General features: G+C 48.8%; 1 protein-coding gene across 1 annotated transcript in view; it reads right to left on the bottom strand.

The window, feature by feature from the left end:
* The window catches only part of LOC147732751 (roundabout homolog 2-like), a 1,033,034-nt gene that overhangs the window by 847,057 nt on the left and 172,451 nt on the right, over window positions 1-13,526 (bottom strand). The gene's annotated exons all lie outside the window — the stretch shown is intronic.

Raw genomic sequence — 13,526 nt, 5'->3', positions numbered from 1 at the left:
ATGATGACCTGTAATGAAGAAACAAGTATACCATGAGATACACCACAAATACATCAATATTATGACAAATGTTATCATAAAAATAAGTAGTGACTCAGGAAATAATGACAGACACTATTCTGTCTAAGTAGCTTTTTGGTATTATTTCACAAAATATGAATGGTCATACACAAATACAAATCATAAGGAAAACACCTTGTTCATAATATCACAGGCAAACATAACAGTTATCATAAGCAGAGTAATTTAGAGATTATCATACTCGGGTGACAAATAAGGGGGAAGAAGAGGAAAACAAGGAACCGCAGGATAATCACAGTTCAGTTACCACTAGGTAAATTAGAGAGAACTAATGCACAGCGTGCAATTAATCAAGAAAACTATCTCCACGGCCGCAGGAGAATAGTTTAGGCAACATCACCAGCCGATGATGTGCAAAGTCTCTAGGGAAAAGTTCTCCGCAGTCAGGATTGCTAGCCAGATCAGGAATCAGCACAGCACAGCATACAGCATACCAAGGATGCAGGACAGGTCATCAGAATGAGAACAAGCGGATGATCATTTACCCACCAGCATCTTTATACTAACTTTGCAACTTTGTTACACTAAGTTGGAAACCCTCCCAAATCCTACAAGTCACTCTCATTGATCAGAACTAGGGAGGCAAAACATCTCCTGACGATGACTTTACAAAGTTCACTAAACAGTCTTTGTCTAAATATGTATAACTGCAAGATGGTGGCCTGAGAGGACGGAGATTTCTGTGGCTCCCCGTCCCGATCCCTATTAACGCCCTTTGTAAAGCAGTTTACTCCCCACCCCAGCACTCCGAAACCTGATAGCCCCATGGGGGCACCTTGTAGCTGCTCCGGTGTGCCCGTGATCTGGTCCACGCAGCCCCCGAGCTCCCTCCAGCCCGTGAGACACCTGCCAGCTCACGCGTGTACAAAATGGCGGCTTACCCCTCCGGGTGATCGCGGCCAGTCTGATCCCCGGCTATCGGCCAGGTCTTTAGGCAGCACGACACCAGTCGAGCTCCCAGCCTGCCGGCTTGGGGCCAGAAGCAAGCATGAGTGTCGACCAGGGCGAGCACCCGCCATCGAGACACTCCTGGCGGAGTGAAGCAGAGCTGACCGGGAGGAGCGGTACTCGAGGCCCCGGTTCCGGGCCTATACGGGAGCTGAAGCGGGAGCCTTCTGCGGCGTCGGAAGGTCGGATGAGAACCACGAGTGGCTCCTGGCAGCCCCTAGAAAATCCGGTTGAGCAACAACCCATGGGGCCTACACGGAGGTGAGGAGAGATACCTGGGGCTGGTGGGAGCAGAAGGCTCAGGCGCATAATCGAGCCCCCGGCGTCGGGCCTAGCAGGGTCCGTGGGCTGCGCGCCTCTGGAGGCGCGAAAGGAACATACACACGAGAGCAGGGTCACTACGTGGGGGCGCCGGGGGACCGTGGACGGCGGGGCCCCTGCAGCCAGTTTCCGGGCGGCCGAGAAGGCGAATGGGGGGCCCTAAGCGCCACACTGAGGAATCTGGCCAAGACATAGCAACCGTCTGCCCTGGTGAGCACGATCAGCCCCTCGCAGTACTTCCCGTCTCAGGGCCTGAGAGGCCACATCTATATCCTAGCCTTGCTTAACTGTTGCAGCCCCGGGCCAGAGGATAGTTACGCTCACGGAGCAGAGGAGGTTGGAGCCCTGTATTGGTGGCCTCAAGTCGGAGCCGCCCCTCACCGACCACTGGGGTTAGAGATACAAACCCCAAACTTGGGCAGCGCTGATACCTACCGTGACGCCGGGGGAAACTATGTTTGGGGTGGCGCAACCGCACAAATTCGCCCCAAGAGCCCAGACAGTCTGGGACATGAGCCTGGAGGAGGCACAGTGGACAATATGGCGGGCCTCAGGAAGAAAGGAGACTGCACGCTCCCTGAGTTACTTGTGAAAAACCAAATTAAATTGGACAAAGGGCCATCCTCCCCCGAACTCGCAAAATCACAACTAACGCCCTCCGACGAACATGTGCCTATCACCAAAGCTTTTTTGGAGTCCTTGTTTAACTCTCTCAGAGACGACTTCAAATTCCTGAAGCAGGAGGTTGCCGGAGAAGTTCGAAAGGCCAGGAGAGACGTGGAGGGCCTTGGAGAGCGCGTGGTCGCCATGGAGGACGCCGATCAAACGGGAAGCGGGGAAGTCGAGCAACTTCAGCAGGAGCTCCTACGGCTCAAAGATCAACAGGTGGACCTTCAGGCCCACGCAGAAGACTTAGAAAATCGGTCCCGCCTTAACAACATACGGGTCCGGGGGGCCCTTTGAAGGCAGAAGGGGCGGACATTACTGGCTATTTACATGATCTGTTCCGTGAGATCCTGGGAGAACCCTCCGACTTTGTCATCAGAATAGATAGAGCACACAGAGTGGGGCTTCCCAGGCGTTCATCTGCCCCACCACCGGACATTTTAGCATTTGTCCCTGACTTCCCGCTTAAAGAGAGGATTCTCAGTGAAACCCAGAGAAGCCAACCCCTTCAATTCCGCGGTCACCCTATTGCCTTATATCAAGATCTCTCGGCTATCACTCTCCAGAAGAGGAAAGCATTCAAGGTGGCTACGAACTTCCTGCGTAAACAAGAGATTCCTTACTCCTGGGGACACCCATTTTGCTTGATATTCAAATGGAACAGAACCCTACAACAGATGCGTTCACTCAAGGACACTTGTGCACTAATGGGCATAGAGGTGGCTGAGGACGCACCACCAGAACGGTTCTCCAAGGGTCCCTCCAGAGGGGGTTGGCAGACGGTGGGTTGCAGACGTTCCCCGGAGCTGGGCTCCAAGCCCGAGGCCCACATTATTTCACATGAGAGAGCCACGGCCATCTTAGAAGTGGCCAAAGAAACTTATCCGGGGGGACTATCACAGCACAGTTACATGCTAGGCGGTGGGGACGGGCGGGGGGCCACGACGGTCGTCACTGGACATCGCCCCACTAAGTGTCAATACCACAGCCCTGTGTTGGACTGACATGACTGGGACTCTGCAATCATATGGTTGGGGTGTTGGGGACAGGGTGGTGGGAGGTAGGGGTTGGGTCTTTGATTTAGGGAGTTTGCTGGGGTTGGGGATTGGAAGGGAGGGGGTGGCGGAGGGAGGGATGAAGGGGTGTTGCTGTTTTGGGGTTGGGGGTTGTCGGGAGGGGTTCCCCCTGTCCACCGTTTAGTTCTTTTTCCTTTTCCCTTTCCTTTGTAAGCCTCTTAGCACACAACCTAGAGCTACTGACACCATCCTGACAAATGATGACACACACTAGACTCACGGTTCTCTCCCTTAATGTACGGGGCTCAATAATCCCATCAAGCGCCGAGCAGTCTTGTCCCAACTGGAACACTCTGCAGCAGACATCTGCCTCCTCCAGGAGACGCACCTCTTGCCCAGGGACCACCACAGAATGAAATCCCGGGCCTTTCTCATACAGCTTTTCTCATCCTCTCCCAAAAAAGTAGCCGGGGTTGCGATATTGGTGTCCAAATCATTTAAGGGCAAGGTTCTTCAAAAGGAGGCAGAACTCAGGGGGCGACTTCTGGTATACCGCTTCTTAATAGCAGACATAACACTCCTAGTGGGCTCAGTCTACTCACCTAACAAAGGGCAGGAGACATTCCTCCAAACGGCACTAGCAGCAGCCACAGCCAACACTGAAAGGCACTTACTGGTTGGGGGGACGTCAACTTAGTTTTCCATAACATAGCAGACCGCTCCTGTCAAAGAACGGGACAGGTGGGGGCCCTCTCCAAAGCTGGACATGCATACCTCCAGGAACTGGGCCTTACTGACCTATGGAGACATTTCCACCCACACAGCACCACCTACACCTACCACTCTGGAGCCCACAAATCCTATGTCAGACTGGACTATTTCCTATGCGCGTCCCAGCTAGTATCACGAGCCAAAGACGTGGATATATTACCAGCCTCGCTCTCTGACCACTCACCGGTGTGGCTACCTTTCGCTTACCAACAGCACCGACTCCACGACGGCACTGGCACCTAGGGATTCCCTACTCCATATCCCCACAACGGTGGAACGGATTAAAGCCGCTATCACCCTATTCCTGACACACAATAATAACACCGACACCACACGGGCCACTCAATGGGCTACACTTAAAGCGGTCCGACAAGGTCAGTTTATCTCTGTGGCCACAGCCAACAACAAAGAACGGGAACAGAAGAGGGCAGAGCTCATGCAAAGGGTGGCAGAATTGGAGCAGATGCACCAACGTACGGCAGCATCGCGGGCCTGGCGCCAGCTATGCGGCGAAAGGAAAATGCTGGCCGCCCTGGACCAAGATGGCAGGGTATACTCAGACATGAGTCCCTTTCTCACTGCTCCATCAGGATTCAAGCAAGCCGGGCCGAAGACGGCTGAAATGCCAGAAACCGGTCCCCGGTAGCTTGTCTCCTTTCTGGTAAAGAATTGGCTTGGTAGTTTAGTCTGCCCTGTTCCCATGATGCACTGGGCCAGGGACAGACTGATTTGCATATAGCCAGGTTCTGAGCTGGGATGGGGCAGTGAGATAAATAACGGTGATGGATCAAGCCCTGATCTTTGGACTGGGTAAGAGTGGTCTGCTCAATTCAGACACTCTGTTCATCACCACCCCCTTTTGTAAATCGATCGCTGGACCAAGATGCGGCAGAATATGCGTCTTTTCGTCTTCCGCAAACGTATTACACGGGGGAGACCGCTGCGGGCGGCTACTTGCGAACAAAATGAGGGAACAACGCCAGAGACAGGGAGTGCAGGCCATACAGACGGAAGGGGACAGCCTGGTCTCAGAGGATGCGGATATAGCAGAGGCTTTCGGGGCCTTTTATCAGTCCCTATATTCCCGCGACACTCTCGACCTACAGGCAGGTCAGACGTACCTACAGGAAGCGAATCTTCCAGCCTTAAACACAGCCCAAGCAGACCTCCTGGACAGGCCTATAGGCTTGGAGGAAGTGGTGTCCGCAATCTCCCGCCTGAAGCTGGGGAAGTCCCCCGGACCCGACGGGTACCCAGTGTCCTTCTACAAAACATTCTGTCGTCAACTAGCCCCCCTTTTGCAGGATCTTATAACACCTTTGACCAACGAGGGGTGATTCCCGCAGAACTCTTAGAGGCGTCTATTTCGGTCATACTAAAGCCCGGTAGGGATAAGACTCGTGGAGCCGGACCAGGCAGGCTTTATACCCCAGCGACAGACCAGCGACAATACCAGAAGGGTCCTACACCTCATTGAGGCGGGGTCCTGCGCACGACCAGACTGCATACTTCTTACTATTGATGCTGAAAAAGCCTTCAACAGGGTGCACTGGCCATACTTAGAGCAGGTCCTACAACGTTTTGGTCTCGGGGACATTCTCTGCACCCACATTTTAAACTGCTACAGACATCCCAACGCTATGGTACGCGTTAATGGTCATACCTCCCTTAGCTTCCCGATTGGTAGGGGGACCAGGCAGGGGTACCCTCTGTCCCCGATTCTATTTGCCCTCTACATGGAACCATTGGCACAGAGGATTAGACAACACGCTCTCATTAAAGGCATTAAGTTTGGCGGGGATACCCACAAAGTTAGCCTCTATGCAGACGATATCCTGCTCTCCATTATCGAGCCTGTCCAATCGTTGCGTGCTCTTTTCATAGAGCTTCATAGCTTTGTGCTCGCATCAGGGTTCAAAATTAATACGGATAAATCGATGGCCCTCAACATCTCTCTGTCACCCGAGACCCTGGCCGAGGTGCGAGGGGAATATGATATACAATGGTCGGACACCACGGTACCCTACCTGGGAGTCCTTCTGGGCCCAACCATTCCGGCTACGGTGGAAGCGAATTACACTAGGCTCCGCACGCAAATACGCAAGGAACAGCGGAGATGGAAACGCCATTCTCTCTCCTGGTTAGGGAGGATAGCGGCCACCAAAATGACACTCCTACCTCAGATTCTCTACTTGTTCCAGACCCTCCCGCTCCGCCCACCGCAAGGCTGGATCCAGCAAACGCAGTCCGAGTTGGCATGTTACATTTGGCAGGGTCGCCGCCCCTGCTTCAAACAGGCCATCGCAGTACTCCCGACAGCCCACGGTGGAGTAGGAGTCCCAGATCTCCAACTATATTTCTACGCAGCACAGCTGCGAAGCCTGGTGGAATGGCACCAACTGGAATCAAGCAAAACTTGGCTTTTACAAGACCAGGCGGTAGAGGGCATGCCTCTACAAGGAGTTCCCTTTCTCCCAATGCGCCACCGGCCGCCTAACCTTTACGCATCCCACATCACTGGCACGGTGATGGAGGTATGGGACAGAGTCGCTACCAAATACGAACTGACATCCTTCCCCTTCCCCTTGACGCCTCTGTTTGCCAATCCCGACTTTACCCCGGGTCTCGACCCGAAAGCTTTTGTGAACTGGCGCCGCTCCCCCTGCAAAGCACTAGGGCATCTTTTTAACCTGGAAGGTATCCTTTCCTTTCAACAGATAAAGGAGGACTACGGCATCCCAGAGGGAGATAGACTACCCTACATGCAGGTGCGACACTGGGCCCTTCACCCTGATATTAAACTGGGAGCCCAACGCCATCTTTTCTCCTACGAGGAGTGGCTGGTTACCCGCACTTCCGAGAAAAAATTGATCTCTGATCTATATCAACATCTGCTCCTTGCAAACACCCACACGTACAACGCCGGTAGATGTCGGTGGGAGCGAGAATTATGAAGGGCCCTTACACACAAAGAGTGTAGTGGTATCTATCACAGAGCACGACACTCCGCATACCACACCGGGCTAACCGAAACCCTGACCAAGGTGGCCACGTATTGGTACCATACTCCAGAACGATTACATCAGGCTGATCCACACATTAGTGACCGCTGTTGGAGGGGGTGTGGGGAGCTGGGCACGCTGGAGCATTTCTTCTGGAGCTGCAGGCATATCCAGGGGTACTGGGACACGATAATAGACGAGGTAGACTCCCACTTAGATACCCAGCTTCCCCGGTTCCCTGCTTATGTCCTGCTGGGTCTGCCCAACGCCCTAATGTACCCCCTGAAGTCCTCGGAGGGGCCGCCTTATCACCATTGCCCTAGGGGCAGCCACTCAAAACATTTTAGCACACTGGAGACAACCGCAGGCTCCCGCACACACAGGTTGGCTACACAGGCTGTGAATGGTGCTGGGAATGGAGAAGCTGTCTCTAGTACAGGCCGGGAGGGAGGAGGAATTCCCAGAGCTGTGGCGTCCCTTCTTGACGCTGCTCAAAGGGGAGTTCCGTGAGCTGAGCTGTCCCAGATACCTGCGTGTTCTGCGACTGGCGGACACCGCTATTCCGGTCCAAGAGGCACCCAAGAGCAAAGGGACACACAGGCGAAAATGATTCCCTCGTTACCCTTTGTGGGAGGTTGTAATGGTGTTAGTGATTTATTTGGTGGACGGGGGGCGGGAGGGGGGAGGGACTTGTTGTTTTGCCTAATGACATTTCGAATGCCTTATGTCATTGAACAACTCAAGCAGACACAGTATATATTCATTGCTCATACACTGGACCGTGACTTGTTACCATTGTCTGTCAAAGCAAGGCCTTACTGTTTGGGTTTTTGTGAAATCTCAATAAAAGATTTAAACCATAAAAATGTATAACTTCCTAGAGAGGAAGAGGAAACCTACAATTCCATATTTTGTAAATACATAGCAACAGTTTCATTCTAATTTCTTGTCTAGACAGGAAAGATTCATACTGTTCTCCGCTCTTTAAGGATGTAAATGTTATTCTTTACAAGGACATCAGGAAGCGACATGCAGAGAAACAAAGGAGCACGGAAGCACATCCCCTAACTAATATATTTGCTTAGGCTTATACGTTTTAACAAGGGAAGCAGAGATAAAAGAAAAATCTTCTAGGCCTACTCTTCTTTCATGGAGAATAAAGGAGCTTTTTCGTGTTAGTGCTTGAATATTCCTGCTGTTTTAGGAAGCATAAGAACATTAATATTAGACACACAAATTAATTATTTATAACCATATAAAGAAATCTTCCATTCTACGTGTGTTATTCTGACTCATAAAAATGCATAAAGCCTTGCACATTTTTCGGTCATACCTTCCAAATCTTCACATTTTAGTATTTTTGGTTTTCACACACATTAGTAATTTATTAAAGGACAAATATGGGTAAATTTCCCAAGCAGATTTTATTAGCAAAAATCATGCTCCATCACATTCATGTGCAATGGAGTGTGACCCCATGGAAACGAGGGAATTTTTCGAATTTGCGCTCACACTATAATACATATGTAGACACATAGGCAAACAAGCCACCCGAAGTAGTGCTGACTGCACCTTGGGCGGTTTCTCCTATGGAGTGTAGGAGCATTGCCCCGCCTTACTGTGAGCAGCCACAAGCTGTGCTATTCATTTTTGTGTGTATTTTATTTTTGAAGAATTTCCTCAGTCACAATTCCTTCATGTTTCGACAGGATAGTGCCAATCCTTTTGATTGGCAGGCTGCAGGAAAGTCTAAAGTCAAGTGCGCATGTCAGGTTGGACAGATCTCTTACTGTCACCAGTCCAGCATGAGCACTTCAGGCCTCCTGACCCCCGCTGTGTTAAGGAGCCAGAAGGAAGACAGCCGAGCCCCCTGGTCTCCCTTGAAGCGCTAAATTCACCTACTCCAACTAATTTTTGCATGGATCTCATGATGTTGACCACAATAAACAGCATGGTAGCACAACAATGATTGGTTCTGATTATGGAGCTGTGGTTCTATGCTCAAACTTAGATGACAGAACATGGCCAATCACTGTGAGGCTTTATTTATAAGCCACACAGTGATCGGTCATATTTCTCTTCTTTGTCAGTGAGGAGAAGCTCTTCCCGCCGGACGCAGCACCTTTAGCGGCAGTGAGTATGAGGTAGTTAACTTGTATTCTGATGCACTGTGCCTCCTCTTAAGGATAGGCCTTGGGGCTTCTCTGGGAGTAAGTATCAAATTTGAACCACTGTCAAGTGGCAACAGACATTCATGTGAGGTTGCAGGACACACAAAGGTAAGAATGTATTCTGTAGGCTGCCCCTTCCGCACAAAGAGTACTTCCCTTCAGTTAGACTGATTTGGCAATGAGTGGTTTTTAAGACCTAGGGGTATTTTTGCAGTTAGCCAATTTGTTCTGACTCACAGGGGCCTGACAGCCAGGTTGCCAAAAAAAAGTTTAGCAAAAACCGTGGAAGGAACAAAAACGCTATTGACGAAGCCAAAAGGCAGGCAACAAATTCCAAACCGATTGGCTTTGCCAACACTTGTTAATATTTTGGACCTTGGTACCAAAATGGGATAACATATACGTATACCTGTGAGCCATATGGCTGTTCTTGTAAAAATCCTTGTTGGTAACAAGAGTAAAGCTATGACTTGGGAGTACAGAGACCAAGGCATAGGCTTTAAAAGCGTGTGGTGTCAGAGTTATCAGTATTTAAGTAAGTGCATTTCATTGCAGTGGGTCCCCTCTCCTAGAGGAACTGATCTTTCTTCACAGACTCAGCGGGAGTGAAGCCTCTGCTTACTTAATGTAACCTGTTAACAAACGCTTAAGTTCTTTAGCAGCCTTCTTGCCTAATCTTGCCACCTTCAGGATAGGAGCATGAAGGTTTAAAAGTCACATGCGCTGGATCCTACAATCCAGGGGTCTTCAAACTGAGGAGTGGGCCCCCCCGAGGGGGGCCTCAAGTGATCCCAGGGGGGCTCCAGGCTCTGGCTAAAACAAGCATTATGCTGATAACAGCGCTTTGTTTTTAGCTGAAAAAAATGAGTGTCAGTAAGCCACTCTGTAATGGGCCATCACTAGCATCTTTTGTCATTTACATCCTGGCCTGGAAAAGGTGTCAAAAGGTAAGGGACTCTAAATATTTATCAAAACACCCACCTTATTTTGAACAATCACACTGTGGATTCTTTTACGTGTAAGGCCTGCCTGGCCAGAATAGTAGGTTTGTCAATCATGTCTTTCATTGTATTTTTAAAATGGTGCAGAAATTAACTGCAATGTTTATATACGTCGAGACATATTTTAGCATTACCAGTTTATTAGAAACATTGTGAAAAGGTTTGAGGGGGACCTCAAAGATTTTTTTCCCCATGGGGGGGGGGCGCAGCATTAAAAGTTTGAAGACCACTGCTACAATCTCACAATAACAACTCCTGTCTCTCAGTCTCCTGCTTCAGCTGCTGAAGTGGGTTTTATGACCAGGAAAGGGAAACAAGAATGTCACATAGCCACCAAGACAATGCACTCTACGTTGACACCACCCAAAAACTCCTAAAGAAACTGCAGAACATCCAGAATGCCTTTGCCAGACTCATCCTGAACATCCCCCATTGCAGCCACATGCGCGGTCACCTAAGAGACCTCCACTGTCTCCCGATCAACAAAAGAATTATGTTCAAGCTCTTCATGCATGCCTACAAAGCCCTCTATGATACCAGACCTGCTTACCTCAGCCACCACCTCTCCTTCTACACTCCCACCAGACATCTCCGGTCTACCCAACTGGCCTTGGTCACCATCCCACGAATCCACAAGACCAAGGCTGGAGGAAGATCCCTCACCTGGATCTTCCTGCCTCTACATCTCAGGCAATCACTGTTTCTACCTGTATTCAGGAAGGACCTCAAAACCTGGCTCTTCGACTATACTGCAGATTCTCTCCCCACCACTCAGCGCCTTCAGACCCTAATAGGTGAGTAGTCATGCTTTACAAGAATCCTGCTTGACTGATTTAAGGCATTAGTGGAATCTTTGATGCAGGTTACCTGCGATGGAGGTGTGCCCTTATCTGAAATAATTTATATGAGTTGCAGCATGATAGTTTGTATCCTATTAAACAGATTACCTACAACAATAGCATTTTTTTTAAAACACATTTGTACACCTATACGTGCATCCATTGAGCCATCCACTCAGTCACACAATCCTGCATCTATCTGTATTTATGCCTCTGTGCATGTTGTTTATGTGTTTGTATGTGTGTCATCTGTTTCTGTGCTTAGCATATATCTGTGCTGAACAATCAATAATAAAGGGAACACTCTACCTTGACCTTCAGGCTCTGCCTTTTTGTTGATAGATAATTTGTTCTGTTAAATTGGAGATAGTAAGAGGACAGACAGATGGATGAGGTGATGTTAGAAAGAGGGTTTCTGTTTGGCCGGAAGCAGATCCCACCAATCTAGTCAGGGCAAGTAAGTTAAATACCAAAGATCACCTCTGCTCACCCAAAGGCAGTTTGGCACAGAGCAGTCAGGCTTATCCCCATAGGCAATGTGTAAAGCGTGTGCTCAACACACTCACACAGTAACACAATGAAAACATCACAAAGAGCCTCCACACAAGTAAGTGTAAAAATAGGCTGTATTAAATATACCACAAGACCAAAAGCAACATGCCAATGAATAGTTTGCCAAGCAGGCAATTATCAAACATTACAATGAATGCAATAAGTGAAAGGCTTATAGGTTGCAAACATCATGAAATCATGAAACATCATTAGTGTGCATATTACACAGGGATACTATATAGCATTTGTTATCCTGACCTTGCCAAGGCAAAACACAACATAAATTAATAATACAGCACATATCCTGTGATCAGTAATGGATAAAAACACATGAATCACCACAAATTACTATTAAAACATAGGGCACAGCACCCCTGTGCTCCTATTACACTTTATATAATAATTTAGGCACCAAGTGCAGGGCATAGCAGCAGCTGCACGCCTATTAGCCGTAATATGGTAATTTCAAATCATGCAGTAATTGAGGTGCCTCCGTCGAGGTCTCACCTTGTTAAAAAACACCGACGAGAACAGATGCCAGCACATATGCGGGTTCACAGGGGCACACAGATGACCAAATTCTGCAGGAAGACCTCGCTGGGTATCCCCACATGGGCACAAACAAGCCAGCTGCCTGCAATTACATTGCACGTAGTCCTTTGAAGTTCCATAGCCGCAGTGGCAACACATCTACTGTACCGTTGGGACCTCTCAGACCACTGCTGTCACCACTGACACAAAGTAGAGCCGCTCAAAACAATTGGCTTCAATGTGAGGTCAACACTGGTTTCCTCTCTCCAGAGAGCAGTACTGACGTGACTGGTGTGCTTGAGTTGTCCTGGCAACTAGCCTCTCCTCATTGCGGCCACCCGAGAAAGAGCACAGCATTGCTGTGCCTCCTGTATGACCCCTCAGTGTCTTGAGGTTCAAGGTGGCCAATGCCCTCCAACAGCAGTGATTTTTTGATGAGACGTAGGTGCCTCCCACTGCACTCACAACACCAATGTCACCCTGGGGGAGATGATCTTGCACTACACACTAGAGACAAAAGAACTATATGACTTTCCTCAGGGCTGCAGAACCAGTTTGCCGCTGGAGCACACAGTACACAGACTCGCCAGACCTTGGTGGAAATGAAAAGCTCACCATGTGCTAGTTCACAGGACATAAGTGCAACTCTTTTTTTTATTTAAATTTTTTTATTGAGTTGTTGACTATTTTCCATAATACAGCATACACAAAACACCAATGCCGTACGTTAAGCAAGATCATACATAAACTGAAGTTTTTTCTAAGTTTTTGTTTTAACCCCAAAAATATACAGCATGCAAACCCCAACTTATGGAGTGCAGTATTACAACCACCCTTCCATATTCATTATTGTCTAATAGTTCCTAGTTTGTCAAATCATCATAATAATACCCAGGGATACTTAATGCGCAGTTATATCACATCTGGGTGCTCCAACAGGTACATTGTCAATAGTGACCAAAAGTCCTTAGGTCCGGCAGCTCCTCCACATATATTTCCAACTGTTCTTTACAGTACACAAGATTCATAACCCCTTTGGCCACAGTTGGGAATGACCTACTCCCCAGGACATTGAAGCAGTGCATTTCGCCAGACGCGTGAAGATAGCCACTATACGCCTATTGCATGATTTCATCTTTTTCACCAGCCAAAGCAAACACATTTCAGGCTTGCATTCAATTTTATCCAATGTCATGACCAAGAGCACCAGAGTCACCCACTTCCAAAAGTCATAAAGCCTTACAATCCCAGGCCAGGTGGATGAAATTCACCCTCTCCTCTCCTCATCTGACACATTGAGCATCTTCCCACAATCCATATTTGAATAATTGCTTAGGAGTGTAATACATTTAATGCAAACATTTTAAATGTATTATTAGAAGGTTGCAGTTGAAAGTCAGAGGCCAGGTCAATGCACAGCATGCTTCCCAATCCTCCCAGACCACAGGCTCAGCCAACTGATTGTTCCACTTATCAAGGGAGGTAGAACTAGTCAAACCAATCTCTCTTTGGGAGGCATTATATAATCTAATGATCAGCCCTTTACCCTCCTCCACTGAGTTTAATTTGTAATGCTTTTAGCATCTGTGGCTTGTTGGGGTACTCAGAGTACAATATTCGGACCGCC

Source organism: Lissotriton vulgaris, chromosome 2_1, assembly GCF_964263255.1.
Source record: "Lissotriton vulgaris chromosome 2_1, aLisVul1.2, whole genome shotgun sequence".
NCBI lineage: Eukaryota > Metazoa > Chordata > Amphibia > Caudata > Salamandridae > Lissotriton > Lissotriton vulgaris.
Note: the sequence above shows the minus strand (reverse complement) of the source record. Positions and strands in the feature narration are given on the sequence as shown.